The 24,541-nt window shown below is 36.1% G+C and overlaps 1 protein-coding gene across 2 annotated transcripts in view; it reads left to right on the top strand.

Annotated features, from left to right (window-relative positions):
- Positions 1-24,541, top strand: part of KCNJ6 (potassium inwardly rectifying channel subfamily J member 6) — a 109,125-nt gene that overhangs the window by 66,027 nt on the left and 18,557 nt on the right. The window lies entirely within an intron of this gene.

The following is a 24,541-nucleotide window of genomic DNA, read 5'->3' as shown; positions in this document are numbered from 1 at the left end:
TTTCATGTATGCATGTATACACTGGGAAGCTTAGGGTAGTCTACATATGGTTAGCTCTGAATCGTATGACTAGAAAGTGGGAATTGGCAGCATGTTCAGTCCTTGTCCATGAATTCTAGAAATGAATTGGGGGGGGCTGTTTTCCCCCAGCAGACTCAAATAAAATTCATCCTTTTTTCAAATTTCTTTCAAATCATTCTGTCTTTTTTGTTTGCTTGCTTTGTTTTCCTCCATCATTCTAAATTTGGCCCTACTTTGTTCAATTTCCTGAAAATGATGCTGCTGTCAAACAGATTCCTGATCCCTTTACATAATATCTTACCAACATTCTGTTAGATTGAAAGAATAAATAGTAAATTGAGACTGCTGGAGAACATTCGTGGACTAGAAGTGTCAGTAATGTACAACCTTTATAGTTTATTTCTGGTAATTTTGTTTTGTTTTGTGAACAGCCTTGCCAATCAAAGCAACCATTTTAAAAACTGTAAACCTCCCCATGGCAGCAATGTTCTGTAAGTAGTTACAACACATTCTCAAAATACTACATGTCCCTGCTAGCCCCAAAGTTGGAGACTCTTGGGATAACTAATATTTTAAAATGTTAGCTCAAATGTTTTCATGAACCAAATATCCACATTTAATTGCACTGATTTTGGAACAAGAACTTCTTGTATAATTTTGATTCATGGTTCCATGAAATTTTGGATTATTCTACTGGTAAAGTTATTTTAAGGCCACCATCAGTAACTCCAAATTTCTAATTTAGAAAGTGGTCAACGCTCTCTATCAAATAATTAAAGCCATCAATTCTCTGAAGTTTCCAACACTTAGTAATTCTGAAGCCAAAGTCCAGCATATCTGGAAGGAACAAGGTTGGGAAAAACTGCTGGAGTCTGATGTGTATTCAAAGATTAATTTGCAGGAAAATGTCATTATTAATAAGAAACCATGGAAACTGCAAGAAACAAGGCATATTCCTAGCCTCCTGGCAAGAAAATAGGCAGACACGTATCAATTGTGATGACACTAACTAGTAGTGGAGTGGAGTTAAATATATGATCATCTTTGTATTTCCTCCTTTTGGCATTGACCTTTCTGACCTTTTATTTTTTCAAATACCTATTTAGTAGCATCATAATAGAAATATAATTTAAATCACTATTTCCTCTATGTTGCACAAACTGGTTGCTTATTAGTCTAATAAGGAGTGCCATTTAAAAACTGTGACACAGAATGAAAGAATACTGTATGTATGCGTAACCCTGGAGAGTTTTTGACAAATTAGTAACAGGAGCTAATCTACCTACCTACCTATCTATCTATCATCTATCTATAACAAGGGTCTGCAACTCACGGCTCTGGAGCCACATGTGGCTCTTTCATCCTTCTGCTGCGGCTCCCTGTCACTCAAAACATGCGTCACAACTGCCAATGTGCAACACCCGCCGGCACACAATTTATTGAGCTTTTTAACTCATTTCTTTTCAGAGTTCAAAATGTTTTTGTTGCATGCAGAAATAAAAATTTGTTTTCTCTGTAGCAGTTCATTGATTACATAAATGCAACACACTAGTTTTTTTATACATAGCATAAAGGTAAAAAATGATATATGCAGCATTATCTTCATTTTAGATGTCAAAAGATTTTTGTGGCTCCCGGTGTTTTCTTTTCTGTGGGAAATGGGTCCAAATGGTTTTTTGCGTGTCTAAGGTTGCTGACCCCTGATCTATAACTATTTATTGATCAATTGATCTATCTATCTATCTATCTATCTATCTATCTATCTATCTATCTATCTATCTATCATCTGTCCATTTATTTTGTTAAAGAAAATTTAAACTGTTGGCAAAGCCTCCAGTAGTATATTTATTGAAATACAGGATATTAAAATATTATTAGACTAAAGAATATTGGGAGATAAATAACTTCATTTGTTTTTGTATGTAATTTATGAATTTGTGTCCTTTAAATTTATTTGGTACCAGAGTGAATTTGAATAACAATTCATTCCTGTCTACTGTAGTATTTCCTCTCATTCATGCTATCCTTGTTACATATAAGGCACTTATGTAGAGATCAAACTTACTTGTAGAATTTTGCAAGGGGTACATTATTTGAACCTTTTGTTTTCTCACTCTGCAATCTGCTTTTCTTTGACCAAGAAATTCAGAAGAAGCTCATCTAGAATTGAAAGTTATCTTTTGAATGACAGCATTAGAAACCTTCCAATTTAAAGTACCCTCAGTCCTATTATTTTATCAGATCAGCTTTACGACATGACCTTGTTTTCCTTTGTTTTCCTTTACTATTAGATCCAAGCAAGCTAAAGTAAAGGCTAAATTGCTATTACATAACTATTTGCCAGAGTTGTTTTCTTTTTGGTACCAGATAAATTTTATTCTCCAAGGCTTACAAATAAAAATGACAGAAGTGAAATTTCTTATTTTTTATTGCTAGTTTCAGTTTTAGATATGTTTTCCTTTACTTATGTATGCAAATATTAATTTACCAGGTTTTTAATGTAGTGTTTATACTGAAAAAAAACATGTACTGTGTGTACTGTGAATAAAATAATGCAGCATGGAACAGCACAGTTCTTTAAAATCCAGTTTGTACTATCCTTTAAGGAATGAAGACTTGGATTTTCTGCTTACATCTAGTTAAAAATCTAATAGAAATGTATTATCTTCCTTAATCAGAAGATGCAGTTAATACAAAGTTCTTGTTCTACAATTAGAAGCAGCTTGTCTCTTTTAAAATCACTCTTTGATCTAGATTAATCTCCCAATTAATTTGCAGGAAAAAGATTACCAATGGTAATCACTCATGTTTGAATAATGTTGTAGTCTCATGGAGAATGCTAAAAACGTGCTGATTAAGACTGCTAGTAGCAATTGAAAATGGCAACATACTTACTGGGATTGTTGAACTGGACAAAGTGACACTTTATGGGTGTAGAGTTGAAGGGGTTCACACAATATGCTTAGCCCAATGAGAGAAAGACCTGTACATACATACACATTTCCACAACATTCTATGTTTGGCTAATGTTAACATTAGCTAGCTATCGAGTGGCTCGTAATGGGTTATATAAACTAAATCCATTTGGGTAGTTTGTGATGTATTCTATTCTGTAATTCCAGAAAATTAGATAGATCAGTAAGAAGCTCAAATATAGTATATGACTACAACTATGACAGAAAGAGTAAATATGATCTGCCCTCACTAAGACTCTCTAGAGGTTTGTACAACCCTTCAGTTCAAAAAGCTTGCTGACTTTTGTTCCTTCCTTGCTTTCAGGTTATTTTTAATAATTGAAATATAAATAAGTAACCAAATAGGCAACCAGATAGACAAAATATAAAGCAGTGAAGGGAGTTATACACCGTTAAAACCATTAAAGATTTTTAATTCTTCATCAATCAATGGTTTTTATAATTGAGTGAAGTATATCAAGAACTATCCATTAATTTCTGTTATCCTCTTCTTATACTTTAATCACTGACCAGGCCCTACCAAGGCATGTATGTTACCCTGTAACAGAGAATATTTTCAGGAGTTTTTAATGAAGGGTTTTGTCTAACGTTTTGATCAACACTGAATATTCATGATAGGGTAGGTTAGTTCAGAATAATGCTATCAAAATTTGAAATGGCATTTTAAAACTTGGGGACAGTCATCAGAGACCAATTTCAAAGGCTAGTTTCTCATCCTCTGTCCAAGATTCAATTGCAAGCATTAATTCTGATCTGAAAGAGACATGTATTGTCATGGAAGACTTTGGCCTCAAATAGTTATATTACAGTAAATGTTCAGTTGTGCACTCAAGTGCTGAACAACTGCTTGAGTTAGCTTTCTGCTCTTTGCACTGTTACATTGAAAGAAAATTCAGCTTCAACTTTACTCACTCTCAGCTATGCAGATTTTCTAAGGCAAGCTGAAAACAAATGCTAAAGATTCTCCCAGGGCACTTTATGGAAGTTGGCCATATAAGATGATTCCTAAGCTACTGCCCAAAAAATATTCTTAGGCCAACACTTGAGATCTTTCTATTCTAGAAAATGTTTGCTTGAGTGGAAAGAACTTTGGTTAGCAAGGTAGCATAGATAGAGGATGGGGATCATCTCACAGAAGAGCCAATATATGATAGGGGTTGTTTTTGCCAACACAGTAAGGTCTTGGTGATGTATTAAACCACTAGTCAGAAAAGAAAACACATTGGTTACATCCTTAAAGCATGTCCCCTTATGTTATAGTCTATAATTCAAGTAAATAATATTATACACACACATATATTTCAGTGTCAATTATGCCTGTATATATCACTGCAAGTCATCGTGCTAAATTGAAATTCATGCTCCTAATGAAGCATGAAACAAAGCACAGGTCATAACACCATAACAGCTGCCTAGCCTATTTTATGACCTTGAAGCCACTTGTCAGACCATCTGGTTTGCTTTTATTTTATTGTCCCTAGTCCATTCCTATGGACTAGGAATATGTTTGCTCGAATGTAAAGAAAACAAGAGATCACATCCTTTCTCACTGATTTTAGGCAGCAAAAAACAGAAGTACAGCTCTTAACATAGCCGTACCATAAATTAATATTTCTCTAGTTTATATATTTTTTTCTCTTCAAATTAAGATCTCATTTGCCTCCGCTGCAGTGTGTCAGCATTACATACTAAACAAAGTTTCTTACAACCTGTCCATTCCACAATGTTCTAAATAACCATTTATTTTAATAATACAATATGCACTGAGTCACAACCAGTCTGCAAGCAATTAAATACTGCCATTTCATTTCAGGAATTAGGCCAGTTCTGTAGTTTCTCCAGGGAAAAGCCCGAAACTGAACATATCTTATGTGAGAAAGAAAGACCTATGCATACCCAAGCATGCAAAAGCATGTTGTATAACAGCTTAGAAAACAGCAGGTTGAGATTTGCTCTGCAGTGTTTATCTGACACCTTTGTACAACCTATATTTTATTACATGTATTTATATGCCGCCATTCTCCCGAAGGACTCAGGGCGGCGAACACAAGTTAAGAAACAAGTACAATAAAATCATAATTTAATCCAAATAATTAAATAGTAGTAAATAATAAAGCCCGGAATCAGTCTCAGCCTATTTGTTTGAAAAGCCAAGTCTTCAAGTCCCGACGGAAGGAGCGGAGATCAGGAGCCGTCCGGAGCTCAGTAGGTAATTCATTCCAGAGGGTGGGAGCACCCACAGAGAACGCCCTACTCCTAGGCACAGCAAGGTGACATTGGCTCGCCGTCGGAACCCTGAGGAGAGCGGCCCTATGTGAGCGAACAGGACAGTGAGAGGCAGGCAGGAGAAGGTCATGCAAATATCCCGGACCTAAGTCATGAAGGGCCTTATAGGTGAGGACTAGCACCTTGAAGCGGACCCGGAGAACCACTGGTAACCAGTGCAGCTCACGCAGGAGGGGTGTTATATGGGAATAACGAGGGGGTCCATATTGAATCCACAATTCTTTTTTTATTAGTATAGTGTCCTATCTTGGGGGTGGGGGGTGTTCATGGTGCTGAGTGATCAAAGCAACTAAATATGAAATCTTTTAAGCTTTTACTTTATATTATTACATGCACAACAATATGAGCTGCCAGTTCTTTAGCTGGAGTTGGCCTTCATATTCACTGAGTTCTTCACAAGAACTAAAGATGTCATTATGTGCTGGCATAGTATACGCATGATGTCGCCTTTTGTAATTGATAGATAGAAATCAGTGAATTGACAAACATTTCCAAATGCCATCCAAGATTCTTTGGCATAGCATCCAGTACACCAATAACCACTGGCACAACCACTACTGATTTATTAATCTTTCAGTTTTAGTTTTCAGTTCTTGATACTTTGTGACCTTTTCCAACCCTTCGTTTTCTATTCCAGTATCCCCTTGTATTGCCATATTAATTATCCACACTTTCTTCTTTTCAAGCCCAGTTAAATCTGGTGTGTTATGCACCAAGACATTACCAGTTTGTATTCAGAAATCCCCTAAATATTTTAACCTGCTTATTTTTTTGGCTACTTATTCAAATCTACATTCCTACAAATTTTTCATTATTGGCACACAATAAGTTTTACCGATCTAAAAATTGAATTATTTTGGTGAACGTATTATGTTGTTATTTACAATCAGTTTTTGCAGAATTCTTGCATGAACTGAGTATATGATCTATTGTTGATATTTTTAAATTCTGGCCTTGATTACATTATTTTGAATAGCTTGCTCTTCAGTTTCTTTTTTAAATGTTCCTGTTGTAAAGTTTTGTCTTTATTCACTTTCCCCTAAATCTTTTATAGAAACTGAACATGTAATGCTTTTCCGTGCCAATATTCTGTTCTTGTTTTTATTATGTTATTTTGATATTCGTGTTTTGTTTCCTGCACATTTAATATGTTCCATTTTTTAACTTACAATAATGCTTGTTTTGGGTTGTCTTTTATGTAATCAGGTAATGCATGCTTTTCTTCTTTGATAGTTTCTGTGACTTAAAGTAAATTCTGCCTCCATTTCTGCAGGACAGATATAATCTACCAATTTCACGATGGGGATGTAATAACAGTTTTCTTGTTTTTTTAGTCCAAACTGCCCAGTTCAAAAAAGAAAGATATCTTCCTAGATAGCTATCCCGGTACTTCATTTCCAGGAAATATAGAACTAAATATATATATATATTCTTAAGTTAAAATAAACTTATTTTAACATTGTATTTAAAATATTTCAAAATGGTGCTCAAAAAGCTACATTAATAACCTCCAACATGTTTGTCAGGAGGCATTAATCATTAAATGAACTAAGACTTTCATCCCTGGCCTTCTGTTTCCAGGTCTATTGAGCAAACTCTCATAATTTCTCAGTTTAGTTCAGTGGTTAAATATCCCCGGTTCTATCTGGCTCGCCGAACCGGTAGCACCGGCGGCGGGAGGCTCCGCCCACTCGCCAGGATATCATTACGTCCCTTTTTTTACCATCTGCGAAGGATTTTACTGCTGGCTTATTTCCTTAGTTGTGTTGGCTACATGTTGGAGAAGCCCATACCCATCTGGAGCACTCCATGTTGGAAAATACTAGCCTAGAAGAACTGAAGCAACTATTCAAACTTCAGTACAATTATGAGGTTCACACAGGAGCAGGCCAGAGACAGTAGTTACAGCTGACTGATGTTAGAGATAAATGTGGGATCTGTTGATTTGAAACCTGAAAGAATATTATATTAAGTTTAATCCTAAAGTGGTGATGTATTTAGTGCATAAATATCACAGTAAATCTATTTCAGGATTAAAATGTTTAGCAAAGGGAAGGTTTGTAGACTAAAGTGTTGACAAATGTCAATCATTTATTAGTTCAATTACCTATTAGATAAACAGTTACAATAATAATACAATAATACTTTAGTCGTGGCAATAAAGCGAAGATTAGTAATTACAGTGAAAAGCAGAGAAAGCGAGATATTTTTTTTTATTGAAAAAGTTTTACAAGTACAAATTTTCCCATTTCCCCCCCCTTTCCCTCCCTAACCCTCCCTAGCCCTCCCCTCCTCCCATGACTTCCCCAAGGTGAAATCCAAATCCAAATCATATTATATCATCATACTTTACCGCACATCTATTCTACCTCCTGTGTACTATACATTTCTAGATGACATTGAACTATTCTACCCCCTGTATACTATACATTTCTACACAACATTCAACTAAAAGCTATCTGGTACTTCCTAGTTTGATATTTATTCTGCACATAATCTATCCATTTCTTCCACTCCCGTGCATAGGTCTCTTGAGTCCGGTCTTTTAAGTATGCCGATATCTTCGCCATTTCTGCAAAACTGGCCACCTTCAAAGTCCATTCTTCAATAGTAGGCATAACATCCCTTTTCCAATATTGACCAATCAGTAACCTAGCTGCTGTCACCATATACAATATCAATTTTGTTTCACCCATTGAAAAGTCCTTAACTATGCCCAATAAAAACAATTGAGGAGAAAGCGAGATATTATTGAAGACTTTTTCCCCTTATCAACTAAACTTGTGCAATTATTTTAATAGCATCAACAGCGTGCCATACAAACCTTCATAGTTTGAATGAAACTCCTTCAATTTCCCAAACTATTTTTAAGCATATTCAACAGGCCAAAAAAAAAAAAAATAGATGACCCTCAATTCAGATATGTTTACATTCTTCTGTTCTAATTGTTTTTAGGATTTATTAGTGTTAATATGCTGTTGCAAAAGCACTGCTACCCCATTGTTAGTTCTCCAGCATCATATAACCTCCACACATGGGAAAAATTAATACTACTTGAGAATTCCTAATGCATAACTAGTTTATAAAAACAGTATATGTGGAAACAAGCATATGGACTCTATCATGCCATTTTGTACACTGGATCTCCAAAAGGAGACAACTTGCACCCAACATATTTCTGGTCTTTTCTATTGTATAGCCCTTTTTAGTCAATCATAATGGAGTTTATTTTGAACTTTGTTATTAAAGAATATAAATATATTTGGTATAACATTATGATTGTTACAGAAAATATTGAAAAGAGCTGTTTAATTAAATCCAAATCAAAGGCCAGTTTCTATCTTCTTTTAGAATTTTTTTTTCTGCAAGCAGTTTTCTTCTATCTATGGTTAAGGGCCTATGTAACAGAGATGGAAGAACCCTTCACTGTTTGACTTATTCATTAAAACACAAAACTGGTTACCAAGGGTTGCTGGATTAATTTAGCACTGCAGCAAATAAACACAAACCTATCATCTACTCCAGAATGTGAATCAGAGAACTGGCAGACTGAAAGTAAACTGACTGCAGTTGTCATTTAAAGCAGGAAAAAGCCTTCCAAGCCATAAAAGTAAAATTCTGATAGATAAGGCATATTTCACTTATGAAATATCTAGGAGTGGGCAGATTTTAGTTTGTTCTTATTTTCATGTGCTCATTTATAAGTTTGTTCTTTTTCATTTTCATATTAAAGGTGAATGAAAGATACATATTTAAATATATATTATGTATGCACACAATATTGAGATAAAAGATTTCTGAATATAATTTACCCCAAATTGCATATTTTAATACATAAATAAATATTTTTTTGAGCAAAAATCAAGGAAGTGTAGAATCCATGAGCTAATTAGTGTCCAGTCTGTGCATTACACTGGAAGCTGCAAATCACCTCCACTTACATCACATCAGAATGATAAAAGATTAATTAATCTAGTGAGAGAAAACACATTTAATTTACTCACTTCTCTCCCTTACAAGCATGCTGTAAAGGCCCTAAAGAAGTCCATACAATATTTTCAGAATAAGCTGCTACATTGCTAGGTTTCTGCTAGCAGGCGCTATTGTGCATCAAGTCATATAAGAACTAGCAGATCACATTATGCAGCTGGTGATAGCATAATTATTTTGCAAGCAAAATCCTCTTTGAATCTATTGTTGAATGTGGTTCATAACAGAATTTGCACTAGTGGAGCAACAATGCTGCTGCTTCAGCACTGCAATGCACAGCCCCAGTCTTGTGATCTTCATTGCCAATACTCTTTGCCAGTTTCCCACAAGTCAGTGGGGAAGCCTGCACTCTATCGTAGAAATAGAATAACAGAATTGGAAGGGACCTTGGAGGTCTTCTAGTCCAACCCCCTGCTTAGGCAGGAAAGCCTACACCACTTCAGACAAATGATTATCCATTATTTTCGACCCGTGCACTCCCACAGAGAGGGCCTCCTCAGGGTGCCATCAGCCAGACAGTGTAGGCTGGTGACACCCAGGGGGAGGGCCTTCTCTGTGGGGGCACCTACCCTCTAGAATCAGCTCCCCCCAGAGATAAGGAGAATCCAGGACCTCAGTGCCTTCCGTCGTGCCCTTAAAACCCATTTTTTCAAGCAAGCCGGGCTGATTTAAGATGAAATTTTTAATTGTTTTTAAATGTTTTAAACGTTTTAATTGGTAATGAGTTTTAATTGGGCCAAATTTATATATCTTTTAATTGTTTTTTTTTAATATTTGTCCTGCATGTTTTTTGATTTTGGCTGTACACCGCCCTGAGTCCTCAGGGAGAAGGGCGGTATAGAAATTCAATAATAAATAAATAAATAAATAAATAAATAAATAAATAAATAAATAAATAAATAAATAAATAAATAAATAAATAAATAAACAAACAAACAAATAAACAAACAAATAAATAAATAAATAAATTTTCTTTAAAATTTCCAGTGTTGAAGCATTTACAATCTCTGGAGGCAAGTGGCTCCACTGATTAATTGTTCTAACTGTCAGGAAATTTCTCCTTAGTTCTAGGTTGCTTCTCTCCTTGATTAGTTTCCACCCATTGCTTCTTGTTCTACCCTCAGGTGCTTTGAAGAATAGTTTGACTCCCTCTTTTTTGTGGCAGCCCCTGAGATATTGGAACATTGCTATCGTGTCACTCTTAGTCCTTCTTTTCACCAGACTAGACATACCCAATTCCAGCATTTGTTCTTTATATGTTTTAGCCTCCAGTCCCCTAATAGTCTTTGTTGCTCTTTTCTGCACTCTTTCTAGAGTCTCCACATCTTTTTTACATCGTGGCGACCAAAACTGGATGCAGTATTCCAAGTGTGGCCTTGCCAAGGAATTATAAAGTGGCTTTAACACTTCATGTTATCTTGATTCTATCCCTCTGTTTATGCAGCCTAGAACTAGAACATGATTGCTGATGTTTCCTGCCAGCTTCCCACAATCAAATGCACCCCTGTGATCTTGCCATGCTATACACCTGCATGCTCTCCCTTTGGGGACATGCCAGGATAGTGAGCGGGGATACATTTTCCTGACAGTCTGTAGCACTTTTTGTTCTCTCTCCTCCAAGCAAAGTGACGGGTAGTTCCACATTTCAGTCAAGAAAAAGGAGGGGTAATTTTGACGCACCCTGACAGCTTCCCAAAATGGGGAAGTTGCCAAGAATTTTTTTCCGGTCTCATCCTGCTTCTCTATTTAATTAAGGAAGTATCTCTCAATGGTCACAGGTTGTTTAGTTTTAACTATATTTCTTCATTTCAGGGAGATAACCGGTCCATTTTCCACCCCTGAAAGAGATGTAATTTGCAAATATTTTGAGAATCAAACAAGGTTCAAAACAATGAATTGAACATTTCCAGTCCAAAGTCTGAATTATACAGTAAAAGTACAGTAGAAATCCCAGAATAAGAATATGGCTTTGTTTATATAAAAGCTGATTTCTTTTTCCCCTTACAGTTGAATATGGACCTGAACAATTGATGATTTATAGTTAGAGAACATTTGTGACCACCAGCTGCCAATTTGGAAATTCTTTCAGATTAAATATTTAAGGCTCCAATTCTCTGCTTCAATTCAGTCGGAGTTTTATTCAGACTGAGGGCAGAAAGTGGCAAGGAAAGATCACAATTCACTGTGCTCTTGTGTCATTGTTATTGTTATTGTTAATTTATCTCCTTAGGGTAGAGCTGAACCTACGTAGCAAGATGATATGGATCAGGAAAGTTCCCCAAAAGACTTGTTTCACCCAGAATTTAAATTGGCAGATTTTTATTCAAGCCCAAAGGAGACTCTAACCCTAATCATGTTATAGCATTAGAAGTCATGTGAGGAACATCTAGTATAATTTTTAAGCATGTTTATTGAACAATAATGTTTACCAATGATTTAATTACTTGAATAAATCAATTTGAACCCTTGACACAAGTAGAGATGACTCCAGAGACAAGTCAGAAACTGCAAATAGTTGAGATGCTCCATCTTTTCTTCCATTGCAGGAAACCTCTATCGTAAACCAGCCAACAAGTTTTTGAAATAACTATGTACCCTTTTTCCTGATAATAGTCTTTTCCCAACTGACCTCAAGGCAAATCAATGTTTAATTATCCTAGACACTGGCTCTCTGGTTTATTCAAATTTACATGTCATCAATGAAAAATCGAAGTCCTTTTATGCTTATTAAGCCTGCCTTCAAAAGGCTTCTTATTAGACAGAAGAACTTCTTCAAATCCCCTCTGAAAACAAACCCAATCACTCCACATACACATACATAGATCCTTTTAGAGGTAAGTACATTTATGCAAAGCATAGACCAGAGATAAGAAGCACTAATCAAAAGAAACTAAAGACATTGATAAAAATAAATTTTTGCTATTCTCTTTCCAAATCCTTAATTCCATAGAAATCCTCCAAGACCAAATTTCCATTTTTCTGTACGGGGGAGAGAAATCTTCCATTCATAGAGGGAACAGCAACATGCCTACCAAGGGAAAGATGTAGGGTGTCCACATCGCTATTTTGAATCACTTCAAGTTTGGCTCAGATGGTCAGTTTCATGTTACCATCTGTTTTAGAATCTGCATTGATTTATTTCCGACACTTATTCAGTATATTGCAATCTGCAACAAATCTGATATTTAAAAGGGCACTTCACTGCACTATGGCTTCCAAATGGCAGTTGCCATTCTTATAGAAGCCATTCTTGTCAAAACAGATTACACAACTGATGCATATCAGTTATGTCTTGACTTTTTATCAAAAGGATAAAAAATTTTGAGAGAAACTTCACTGCAATCAAGCAAAGCATCCTGTCATGGAAGAAAACAAGTGATACATAAACCCCTAGTAGGGTCACTGCAGTTTGATAGATTTTGTGTGTAGTTCACATTCTGATAGATGGGAACTCTTATTTTAACTCGCCTTTTGGTTCTTAGACTCCAGTCAGCCTACTTCCACTCCTATATAATAATAGTTTGGCATCCAATTTCCAGAATGTTTCTTTCTACATGTATTGTTTAGAATATATCACCCATCTCAACCCTGAATCTGCCCACTACAGCAGCATGAAGAACTGCAAGTGGGCCTTTAGAGGATTTTAACACTTTCATTGACATTTTTACAACTTACCTTTCCTCACACACAGTAGCTTCACAGCACAGCAACTTCTGTTTGCCACTAATAACATCAAGATTGGTCATTTCTGAAGAAAATTAAAATAAGAATTTGATTATTAAAATTCAAACTAACCCCTTGATGATAGTCTTTAGAGTAATGAGTATAACATAACTAGCATAACTGTATATCACTACTGTTCTGCTACATATGGGATGCATCAGATAACCTCGTGCTTTTTTCAAGAGGAAGCAATTGGCTGAAAAAAATTAAGAGTACCTTATTCATTCATTCATTTATTACATCAATTTATATAACCACCCGTTTTACAATTGTACTCTGTCTTGTTGTTGTTAGTTGCGAAGTCGTGTCAGACCCATCACAACCCCATGGACAACATTCCTCCTGGCCTTCCTGTCCTCTACCATCCTCTGGAGTCCATTTAAGCTCACGCCTACTGCTTCAGTGACTTCATCCACCCACCTCACTCTGCTGTCCCCTTCTTCTTTTGTCCTCAATCTTTCCCAGCATTAGGTTCTTCTCCAGTGAGTCCTTCCTTCTCATTAGGCGGCCAAAGTATTTGAGTTTCATCTTCAGGATCTGGCCTTCTAAAGAGCAGTCAGGGTTGATCACCTCTAGGACTGACTGGTTTGACCGGTCCAGGGACTTACAGGAGTCTTCTCCAGCACCATAGTTCAAAGAGCCTTGATAGCACAGTGGTCTACGCATCCTGTTATTAACACAGCTGCCTGCAATTTACTGCTGGTTCAAATCTCTCCAAGGCTCAAGGTTGACTCAGCCTTCCATCCTTTCTAAGGTAGGTGAAATGAGGACCCAGTTTGTGGGGGCAATAAGCTGACTTTGTATAAATATACAAAAGTATGAAGGCTATTGCTTAACGCATTGTAAGCCGCCCTGAGTCTCCGGAGAAGGGCGGCATATAAATCAAATTAAAAAAAAAAAAAAAGGCCTCAATTCTTTGGCGCTCAACCTTCCTTATGGTCCAACTTTTACAGCCATACATTGCAACTGGGAAAACCATAGCCTTGACTATATGCACTTTTGATGGCAGGGTGATGTCTCTAGTAAGATATCTAGGTTTGCCATAGCTTTTCCCCCCAGGAGCAAGCGTCTTTTAATTTCTTGGATGCAGTCCCCATCTGCAGTGATCTTGGAGCCCAGGAAAATAAAATCTGTCACTACCTCTATTTTTTCCCCATCTATTTTCCAGGAGTGACTCTGCCCAACAAATATAAAACTATAACCAAACAAAAACTATAATTAATAATAATAGTGTTAGATAGAGAAAAAGATAGAGACATGGACAAAGTCAGCTCAAACCATAAAATCTGCTAACTCACAGCAATGGTTCATCTAACCTCCCAATTCCATACCCAATGGAAATCCAGGTCTTTGGGAACTTACAAAATGATAGTAAAGTCCCAAATCTCAGGATTTTGATGCTCCAGAGTGAGGCATTTGCCATATTTTTGTAATGACTCACCATTTCTCTATCTGCTGCCTCTACACTGCTACATTTTAAAGTCTGAGCAAAATGCTTTTTATGAACTGAATTAAGATAACATTGGAATCCATCTGATTTTTCTGAAATCCAGCTATATGAAATAAATATTATATAAAAAATAATAAATGGCAAATAATCAAATGTAGCAATATTATGTCAATCATAATAGTTAGAAGCCAATAGGTGCTCATTTAGCTTACTTCAATGGAACTTGTCTGAAATTTCAATATGAATGAGACAGAGAGTTTGATTGCTCAATACTAGGTCAACCATGTAATGTTAAAATCAGTTTCAGCTAATAGAAATTTAACAGTCAGCTGATAAATTAATGGCTTGCCAGATGTTGCTTGCAGAACTTAAACATGGAGCTATGTATTTATGAGCAGCAGATAACAACAGTAAATATATGGAAGAAACCAAGATATGCTTAATGTTATTCTGTTGAGAATGCACCATCTGCTCCATTTTCATAGTCTTGTGTTCTGCCACATATTTTAGCATCAATATTAGCCTCAGAGCTTTTAGCTCCTGCATTATTAAGAGATAAGATTATCAGTCAATGAAAAGTACATTGTACATTCTGTACATTGGATATACAGAACTACTTTAACTCTTATTCTTTTAGCATTTATTTATAAATTTACATCTTATTACAGTTTAAGATACTTATGCATCAAATAATTATTTTAATTCTTATTAGGATATCTGGCAGTAAAAGAAGACAAAGCTCTTGTTCTTTTAACAGTCATCTAGAAGAACAAATTTCTGCAAACAGATGGCTCTAGCTACTTCATGTTTCGTAATCTGTCCATAGTTTTAGTGATACTATTGGAGGATTCAATGACTGAATTATCTTTTTTTTTAAAAAAAAGAAAAGGCATATTTCCTATCACATAAAAAGTACCAAGAGAATATTAGGCTAACTTTTACTCCACAGCATACTTTCTTTCAATGGCCAAAAACAATATGTCAGAATTATGAATCAGGATCCTGTAGTCTAATCAAGCTATTCCAGAAAGTCTGCTTTTTCTAGCATATAACTTAGTTCAGCATTTGTCTAAAAAAAAAAGAAATAAAAAAATCAAATATATGATATAGATTTCATTTTTTTATTTGGAAAAACATTTATCTTTGGCTTGGGTCAGGGAACCAAGTAGACCTTTTTTTAAAATATAATGTACATTTTCTGCATGGTTCTCTCTGAATAAAATATATACTTTATTTAAAAAAATACAATTAGTTCTTTCCATATAGAATTTATAAAACAGTAGAATTTTAAATTATCTGTAGTCCTCCTGTGAACTGGATGTGTTTTAAGAGATATACTTTGAAAAGATCATGAATCAGTATAAAATTAGAATGATGCTAAAATATATTGGGTCATCCAATTCAGCAAAAGTGAAATATTTTTAGAAAAGCTAAAGCATGCTGATTTGTCTACCCACTTTAGATATATATAGATATAGATGATATATAGATATAGATATAGATATAGATATAGATATAGATATAGATATAGATATAGATATAGATATAGATATAGATATACTGTGTTTCCCCCAAAATAAGACCCTGTCTTATATTTTTTTCAACCCCGAAATAAGCACTTGGCCTTATTTTCATGGACGTCTTATTATTTGGGAGCGCATGAAGCAAGGCTCCTCTTGCCATCTTACCTGATTTCTAGCTCTGTCTCCCTAACCCTAACCAGAGGAAATGGGGGGAACCAGCTGCGCATGCGCTTAAATATTTTTGGGGAGAGCTTATTTTAGTGCATGTACTCAAAAGCCCGATTAGGTTTATTATCAGGGGATGTCTTATTTTGGGGGAAACAGGGTATATACTGTGTTTCTCCGAAAACACGACCCACTCCAATAATAAGCCCAACCCTAATTTTTGCGGGTGGGCCTAATATTACCCCTACCCTGAAAATAAGCCCGGGAAGATGGGCATGACCAGCACGAGTGGTGGCACAGGCATGGGGGGGGGGCAACTGTCCAGCTGCAGCCTGCTGGCCCCTTGGGGCAGTGCAAATACCACTTTTGCCCTTCTCTTTCTGGGCGTAGCACTTCTGCTTGTTGGGCTGTTTCCCCAAAGCTGGCAGCTCTGCGGCCAGCTGCTTTGCTTTTTCCCTCTTTTTGGGAGGCTCGTGGGAGGCTTTTTGGTGAACGGGAGGGAAATGTGGAGGGGAGTTTTCCTGCCTGCCATCCTTCCCTCAGTCTGTGCTGAGCTTGAGGAATGGATGACAGGCAGGAAAATCCCCCTCCCTATTTTCTCCCATTGGTCAAAAAGCCTTCATTCCAAACCTTCACCCCAGAAAAGCCTTCAAAACTCTCGTGGCAAATCATCATCATCATCAGGCAACTACAGGCCAATTATCTGCTTACCAACAATTTTCAAATTGTTAAAATGTGGTGATGTGGTAGCTGTTGCAGTTTAATAGCATCTAGTTATAAACAATCTCTTTGCACCTGAGCAGAAAGGAAACTGCCCCAATAGCAGAGGAATAAAAGAACAACTCCTAATTGACAAAATGATTTTGGAAAACTGCAAGAGAAGGAAGACCAACCTGAATGTAGCATGGATTGACTACAAAAAGGCATTCGACTCTCTGCCACATGACTGGATAATCAAGTGCCTAGAAATAACAGGAGTCAGTAGAATCATCACAAGCTTTGTGTAAAGATCGATGGCACAATGGAAGACACAATTGCAGGTCAATGATGAGAGACTTGGAGAAGTTAATATCAAGAGAGGAATATTTCAAGGAGATTCACTATCACCACTTCTATTTGTCATTGCACTGTTTCCTCTGTCAACAATATTGAATAACTCAGACCATGGCTATCAAACATCAAAAACATCTGCCAGACTATCCCACCTCCTTTACATGGATGATCTGAAGCTGTATGGAAAAACACCATCTGAAATAGAATTGCTGCTCAACACTGTTCATATATATAGCCAAGATATTGCAATGGAGTTTGGATTGGACAAATGTGCCACACTCACTATCAAACAAAGAAAAATAGTGAAAACTGAAGGAATCAAGATGCCCCATGAAAATAACATTAAGAATCTGGATGAAGATGATTACTACAAATACCTGGGTATCTTTCAAGCTGACAACATCAAGCACACTGAAGTCAAGTAAAAGATTAGAGGTCAAAACATCAATAGAGTGAAGAAGATCTTAAAGTCCAAACTCAATGGAGGAAATACCATCAAAGCAATCAACATCTGGGCAATACCAGTCATTAGTAGGAATAGTGGACTGGACTCAAACAGAATTAAAAGCAATGGATGGGAAGACCAGAAAAATAATGACAATGAATCATCCCCTTCATCCTCTCAACGACATTGATAGACTATCTACCAAGGCAAATAGGTGGGCATGGAATGTTGCAAATACAGCAGATGGTTGAAGAAGAAAAAAGGGCTTTGGAAGAATATCTGAAGGACAATGAAGAAGATGCACATCGTACATTTTAAGAAGATACTTGGTTGACACCTAGAATGCTGGCAGCAACTCGTATCAACCATCAGCACCAGTGATATTTGTGATACATTTTTAAATGTTCAGTTGACTGAGCTTCATGTTTAATGAATAAAAGAAAATAATAAATCATATTTTTTAAAAAAAGGAAGGTTACACAACACTGCAATTCCATCTCTGTTCCCAGCTATGGAAGGCAGCTGTAAGATCCTCTTATGCAGTGTTTCCCAATCTTGACAGCTTTAAAATGAGTGCACTTCAATTCCTTGCTGGCTGGGGAACTCTGGGAGATGAAGTCCACTCATCTTAAAGATTGGAAATACTGCCTTAATAATTTGCAAACAGGTAATAGGTTTTTATTTTTAGGATAGGTATTTGTTGCTAAAATTACAATGGGAGAGGTTTAGACCTCCTTTTCTATGAACTATAGTTCTGCAGACACTGTTCATTATAATGTGTAGTTGTTGTTTTCACTTTTATTAGAGAAGAGTTTGTGTCTGTTATTCGTTTATTTTTATACTGTGTCAGGACAATATACCTGATGCAAAACCATGTCATTGTTATTCCAGTCTTGATGTAAAATTGGCTTAATAGCAAGATATGTGTTTAACAGCATCTCCTTTGGTGTCTGACAGGGCACAGTAATGCATATTTCAACAATAATTCAAATCAAATAATGGGTGGCTTGCATTGCTGGGAGATTTCAAATGTTATTGGGAATATACGTCTATATATACACAGTTTTAGATAACAACATAAGAAGCACTACACTGGATCAGATCAACACCGACATGCCAGCTGTTTCTCCCTGGCCAAGCAGATGCTATGGAAAAACCCAAAAGAGGATGTGTGCCCAATCACCTAACTAGTAACCAATCCTACTATCTTTCAAAGATTGTTTAAACATATTTACATAAATGGCTGTCTTCATTTCACGTGCCAGGCAAACCCCTTTAATTATTCAAAAGATGACATAGTTATCTTCAGGAACTTCCTTTAATATCTCCTGAACTTCCTGGGTTGGGGATAATGGAGGAAGAACAATCTCTCATTGCAATTGCCTCTTTACCAGATATAATTTTAGAAAAAGTAATGTGCCTCAACCTTTTTCTTTAAACTAAAATGTCCCAAACATATTAATTTTTTTAATTTGTCAAGCTGATGATCATTTGGCAAGACAATTTCCAGCTTTGTGGTATCCTCTTTGAAATACATTTTTTTAACTTGGGAAGGGGGAAATATTGAAAAAAAATGCTCTCAGGAAAAGAAAGAGTTGCATGCTATAGTCTTGAATTCCTATACACAAAAGCTTCCCTTTTAAAAGACCTTTGAGATAGGAGGCAGGTGAATTCTGTCTTCTGCCTGAATTACTTCCCACCACAAAGGATTTTCCTAGGGAAGCTCTGGAACATTAAAGGATCCTAAGGAAGTGAGCATGATCTAAGTGCGTAGCCTGGTTGTTGCACTATGTTATTATGCAACTGGGGGTTCAATTGAATGACCTCTCTGATTGCTTTCCAAGTCAGTGATTCTTGACTTTGCAATTTCTGTGAATGGCTTTTCTTGGAATTGAAAATATGCTGGCAGCATTCTCAGTGGGGAGATTAGCTGATAGCTTTTTGTAGAAATAACCAATGACTGCTCAGGATAACAGCATGCCTTCTGTTTCCCTGTCATGGTTAGAGATTCTACGGGTGTAAATGTCTATGCAAACAGCAGAAAACATAGCGTCCTAGAGCTGTGAAACTGCTAGCTTTTCCCCTAGAAATCTGATTTGCTGATGCTGATTTGGATATCTGCTGGGATGTTCAATACTCAGTTTACATTCCTTCCAATAATATAATATAAATATCAATTTATAGAAAGTAGAAACTCAGGTTTTGTAATACTTTTCAATTTGCAGAAAACGCTGCAAAATACACATGCAACACAGTAGCAACCTGAATACACATCAAGAAAAATGATATTTACAGCTGTGCAGCTCAGTCATTCTTTTAAAAACAGTAGATGACATTGTCCCTTGCTTGCTAGTTTGCTGAGGTCTGATAACTGGCCACTGTGGAGGTAGAAAACTCGAAATCATTACAGGAAATCGTTTTTTTTAACTGAATGCAATAACTTACAGAAAGATCACACCAAAAGTCTATTAAATAGGATCCCCATCCCCATGTTTTGTGTGCACAGCTTTCCTAGATTAGAACACTTATTGATCAAATTTCCTGTTCTGTAAATACATATACAGATGCACACACACAAAACAAAAACGCTCTTCATCACAGAAACAGAGTAGGGAGCATGAAATATCAGAGAAAAAGTCCTGTGTTTTATTATTTTATACATCTTCCCAACCTTGGAAATTTTAAAACATGGATTTCAATTCCCAGAATTCTCCAGCCTGCCATGCTGGCTGAGAAATTCTGGGAACTGAAGTCTATACTTCTTAAAGTTCCCACAATTGGAAAATATGCTATACACAATATTCAATGATTGGAGATGACTTTGGCTAGCAAAGCATTACAAGGACTAAAATTGAGCAATGTTTACTCATTCTCCTAAATTAGATTAAATGGGAAATGAGAATCCCATGATTTTCACTATACAGTTAGTTCACTGCTCATTTTAGTGAGACAACTCATTGGCAAGTTATATAACACTCCTGGGTTTGGGTATGCTTTGTTTAGGACAATTATAATATAAAATAATTATAGGTTAAATATTTAAGCATAGCTATCATGTAAAAGTGGATTTCACACAAAAGATGAACAAACTTCTGTACATCTAAAATTGTGAATCTATTATAAAGTATATCCACTGTTAGGTAATAAAGTTGGCATGTACCTAACAAACCACTTGTTCCAACTATTAACTGGCTAAACAGCAAGTTAATTAATAACAAAAACTTCAAATGAGTAAGTAAAATATAGGGACACATTCTTCTAAAGTAAATATATAAATTACTGAAAGGTGAAGCCATAATAGTTTCCTTGGCAATCAATTGATGTAAATGTTGCAGATCAGTTATGTATGGATTTAATATAATCTTATATTATTGTGCAAATCTAAAGAAAAAATAATATATTGACTGAACATAGTCAATTGCTTTCTGATTGATTGCTTGAAATAAGAAGCTTAGAAATAGGGCTGTCTGATTGGTTTAATTCAACTGAATGGTAGGTTTATAACAGCCCAAATCCTGTAAGAATAACTTAAGAAGGATAGATAAATTAGGCTTGAAGCATGAATGGCATGATCACCACTTTCAACTATAGAAACACTGTCTCATAGATGAAGCAAATTTATTTTCAATTGTTCGAAAGAATCACCCAAACAATGGGTTTAATCTGAAAGAAAGGAGATTTTCACTAAATGTTAGGAAACCTTCCCAATGGTATAATCTGTTCTACAATGAAATGAATGTGGTATTAGACTGATTTGCAAAAAAAGCAGAACATGAGGAACCACACAAATGCTAGTATTATTGTCAAAATACGTTTGTGCTAGAAAATATAAGTAGCATGCATAATTTATGTTCTGTGTTAAGAATTGCTTAGGATAACTTTGTTAGTTTAATATGCAATAGAGAGCCATACTACAGTAGTGCAATGATGAAATCCAATTTTTTTTACTACCGGTTCTGTGGGCGTGGCTTGGTGGGCATCATGTGGCTTAGTGGACGTGGCTTGGTGGGCGTGGCAAGGGAAGGATACTGCAAAATCCCCATTCCCACCCCACCCCAGAGGAAGGATATTACAAAATCTCCATTCCCTTGTTTTCATATTTTATTATGCAATATAGAATAATCCAAGTTGTGTCACCAAATATACAGTATTTACATAGAACTATTCGCATCATGTAATAGTCTACAAGCAGCTGCTCCAGCTGAATAGAACCTCATGAAATACTCAGGTGTTGATTGATGCTATCCAAATCATTGCATACTGAAGTTTTACATCCCCTACTTGAGTGAAACATCTGTTGCCAAGCAGGTTTATGTATAACAGCTGAAAAAAAATCTGAGAGCAACTGAAAATGTATAGTATATGTTTTTGGAAGAATGAGGAAGTCTGTTTATGCAGAAATTGAAGCAAGATTAACCATAGCATTATAATATACAGTTACAAAAGAATAACAACATTCAGGCATCTGTCAGTTCAGTATCCCACACACAGAAACAAAGCTTTCCAAGGCTACTAAGTTTGCCTGAGGTAACACTGTTCATCTCAGTGGAGCGCTCAGCATCACGTCAGAGATCTCCAGCAACTGCATGGATAGCTCATGGAGAGAAGGCTGCAGAAGCAACACAACACAACATAGCAGCTTTATTTCATTCTTTAGAAGGAGAAGTAAGTGTGTGCCTTGTGCAAGACAACTTTGAAGTGTGCTTCACTTGAGATATCATTAAAACGTGCCTTCCAAACTTGAATAGTTCTAAGGCAGGGGTGTCAAATTGGCGGCCCATGGGCCAGATATGTCATGTGCAGGCCACACCTATCCCAGCTCCGTGAAAGGAAAAAAACATCATGATGTCACATGACAGCAACATCATGCAGTGAGTTTGACACCTGTGTCCTAATGGAAATTTCAACATTCTGTCCTGACAATAATTTGCTGCATTGACATTAGAGTTACTTCGTTCTTCACAAAAATTGCTTATGTGATGAATCATCATTTCTATGCAAAATCTTCAACATTATCATCTCAAAGTTTCAAAAGTTGATTGAGAATGCTCCTAACTATTCAGTGCATTGAGTTACCCAGAATTGTTGAACATCAACATACTGTACGTGATTATTAGGCTCAGGAGGACTATGGAATTTGTGGAGTGAAGAAAACACAACCAATATGCATATTTCCCTTCTTCCAGACGTAGAATAGGTATGACTATGCGAATGCCCATGAGGAAAGTATTTATGAAGAATATCTATATGCTGCATATACTCATGAATAACCAAGAATTTTAGGTGCCTCTATGCACCCAAAAATTGAGTTTGGCTTATCCAAGGATGGGCTTATCTACTGCATATGGTAGTACCTTTTAAGGTACTGTAAATCACATATATACTTGTGGATAAGCCTATTCATGGATAATCTGATCTGAATTTTTTATCAAAATACCATGAAAAATGGATAATCCATGTTTTATTCACAGATGAGCCAACTGGGAATATTACATGACTTTTTTCTGGGATTGGCTTATTTGTGCATGGCACATTTTCATTGTATTTTGGTTAAAAACTCAAGGCTTGGCTTATCTCTGATGAGTATGTATAAAACATGTATGTAGTTAACCCTTTTTCTTGATCTTTCTGAAAAGAAAAACATCCAGAATTAGAAATAAAAGAACAGAGATTGGCATATCAACATTGATTTATAATATGAAATAAAGCATTCACAGAAGGCCTTTGGTGATTGATGGTCATCTTGATCAAAACTGTTGCTTGAATTTCTAGCAGGAGTTTCATTTGTAGCTTTGTTCTTTGTTTTAGGTTACTATGGATGATTTTACTGTAGATATTTTCTATTTAATATTGGAATTACAGGTAGTCCTCAACTTACAACCATTTGTTTAGTGACCATTCAAAGTTACAACGGCACTGTTTTTTGCACTTATGACCGTTGCAGCATCCCCATGGTTACAGGACCAAAATTTGGATGCTTGACAACTGGTACATATTTATAATGGTTGCATCGTCCTGGGGTCACATGATCGTCTTTTACAACCTTTTAAAGAGCCTTGGTAGTGCAGTGGTCTAAAGCACCCTGTTATTAAGACCAGCTGCCTGCAATTACTGCAGGTTCGAATCTCCCCAGGCTCAAGGTTGACTCAGCCTTCCATCCTTTCTAAGGTCGGTAAATTGAGGAGCCAGTTTGTGGCGGCAATAAGCTGACTTTGTATAAATATACAAAAGGATGAAGGCTATTGCTTAGCGCATTGTAAGCCGCCCTGAGTCTCCGGAGAAGGGCGGCATATAAATCAAATTAAAAAAAAAAAAAACCTTCTGACAAGCAAAGTCAATGGGGGAGCCAGATTCACTTAACAACCCTATTACTAACTTATCAACTGCAGTGATTCACTTAACAACTGTGGCCAAAAACATCATATAATGGAGCAAAACGCACTTAACAAATGTCTTGCTTAGCAACCAAAGTTTTGGGCTCTATTGTGGTTATAATTTGAGGACTAACTATACTAAGGCTATTACTATTTAATATTTATAACTGATTGGTTTGTTTTATGTATGTTATTGCTATTATAAGAGTTCATCAAACGTGGCAGCATATAAATGCAATAGATATTTGTTTTAAATCATCATCTTACATTTTGTTTCTGAACATTCTAATAGTAAAGCACTTCCAATCTTTGCTTCTGTTCCTCTGACCTTTAAGTCCATAAAATAATTTGTTAGAATAATGTACACAGTTGCTATTCCAAAAAGATCAGAGTGGTGGTACTTAGAAATAATCTTGATACCATTTGATTAATTACCATTTATAAAGCTAATCTATTTCAAAATTCTGAAATTTGGGAAAGACAGTTCTGATATTACCCAGACTCCTGCTTAAGAAAATTTGCATATAACTGCAACT

The sequence above is a fragment of the Pantherophis guttatus genome, chromosome 5, assembly GCF_059756535.1.
Source record: "Pantherophis guttatus breed Tessera chromosome 5, ASM5975653v1, whole genome shotgun sequence".
Classification (NCBI taxonomy): domain Eukaryota; kingdom Metazoa; phylum Chordata; class Lepidosauria; order Squamata; family Colubridae; genus Pantherophis; species Pantherophis guttatus.
The sequence above is the reverse complement of the archived record's forward strand: the minus strand, read 5'-3'. Positions and strand labels throughout refer to the sequence as shown.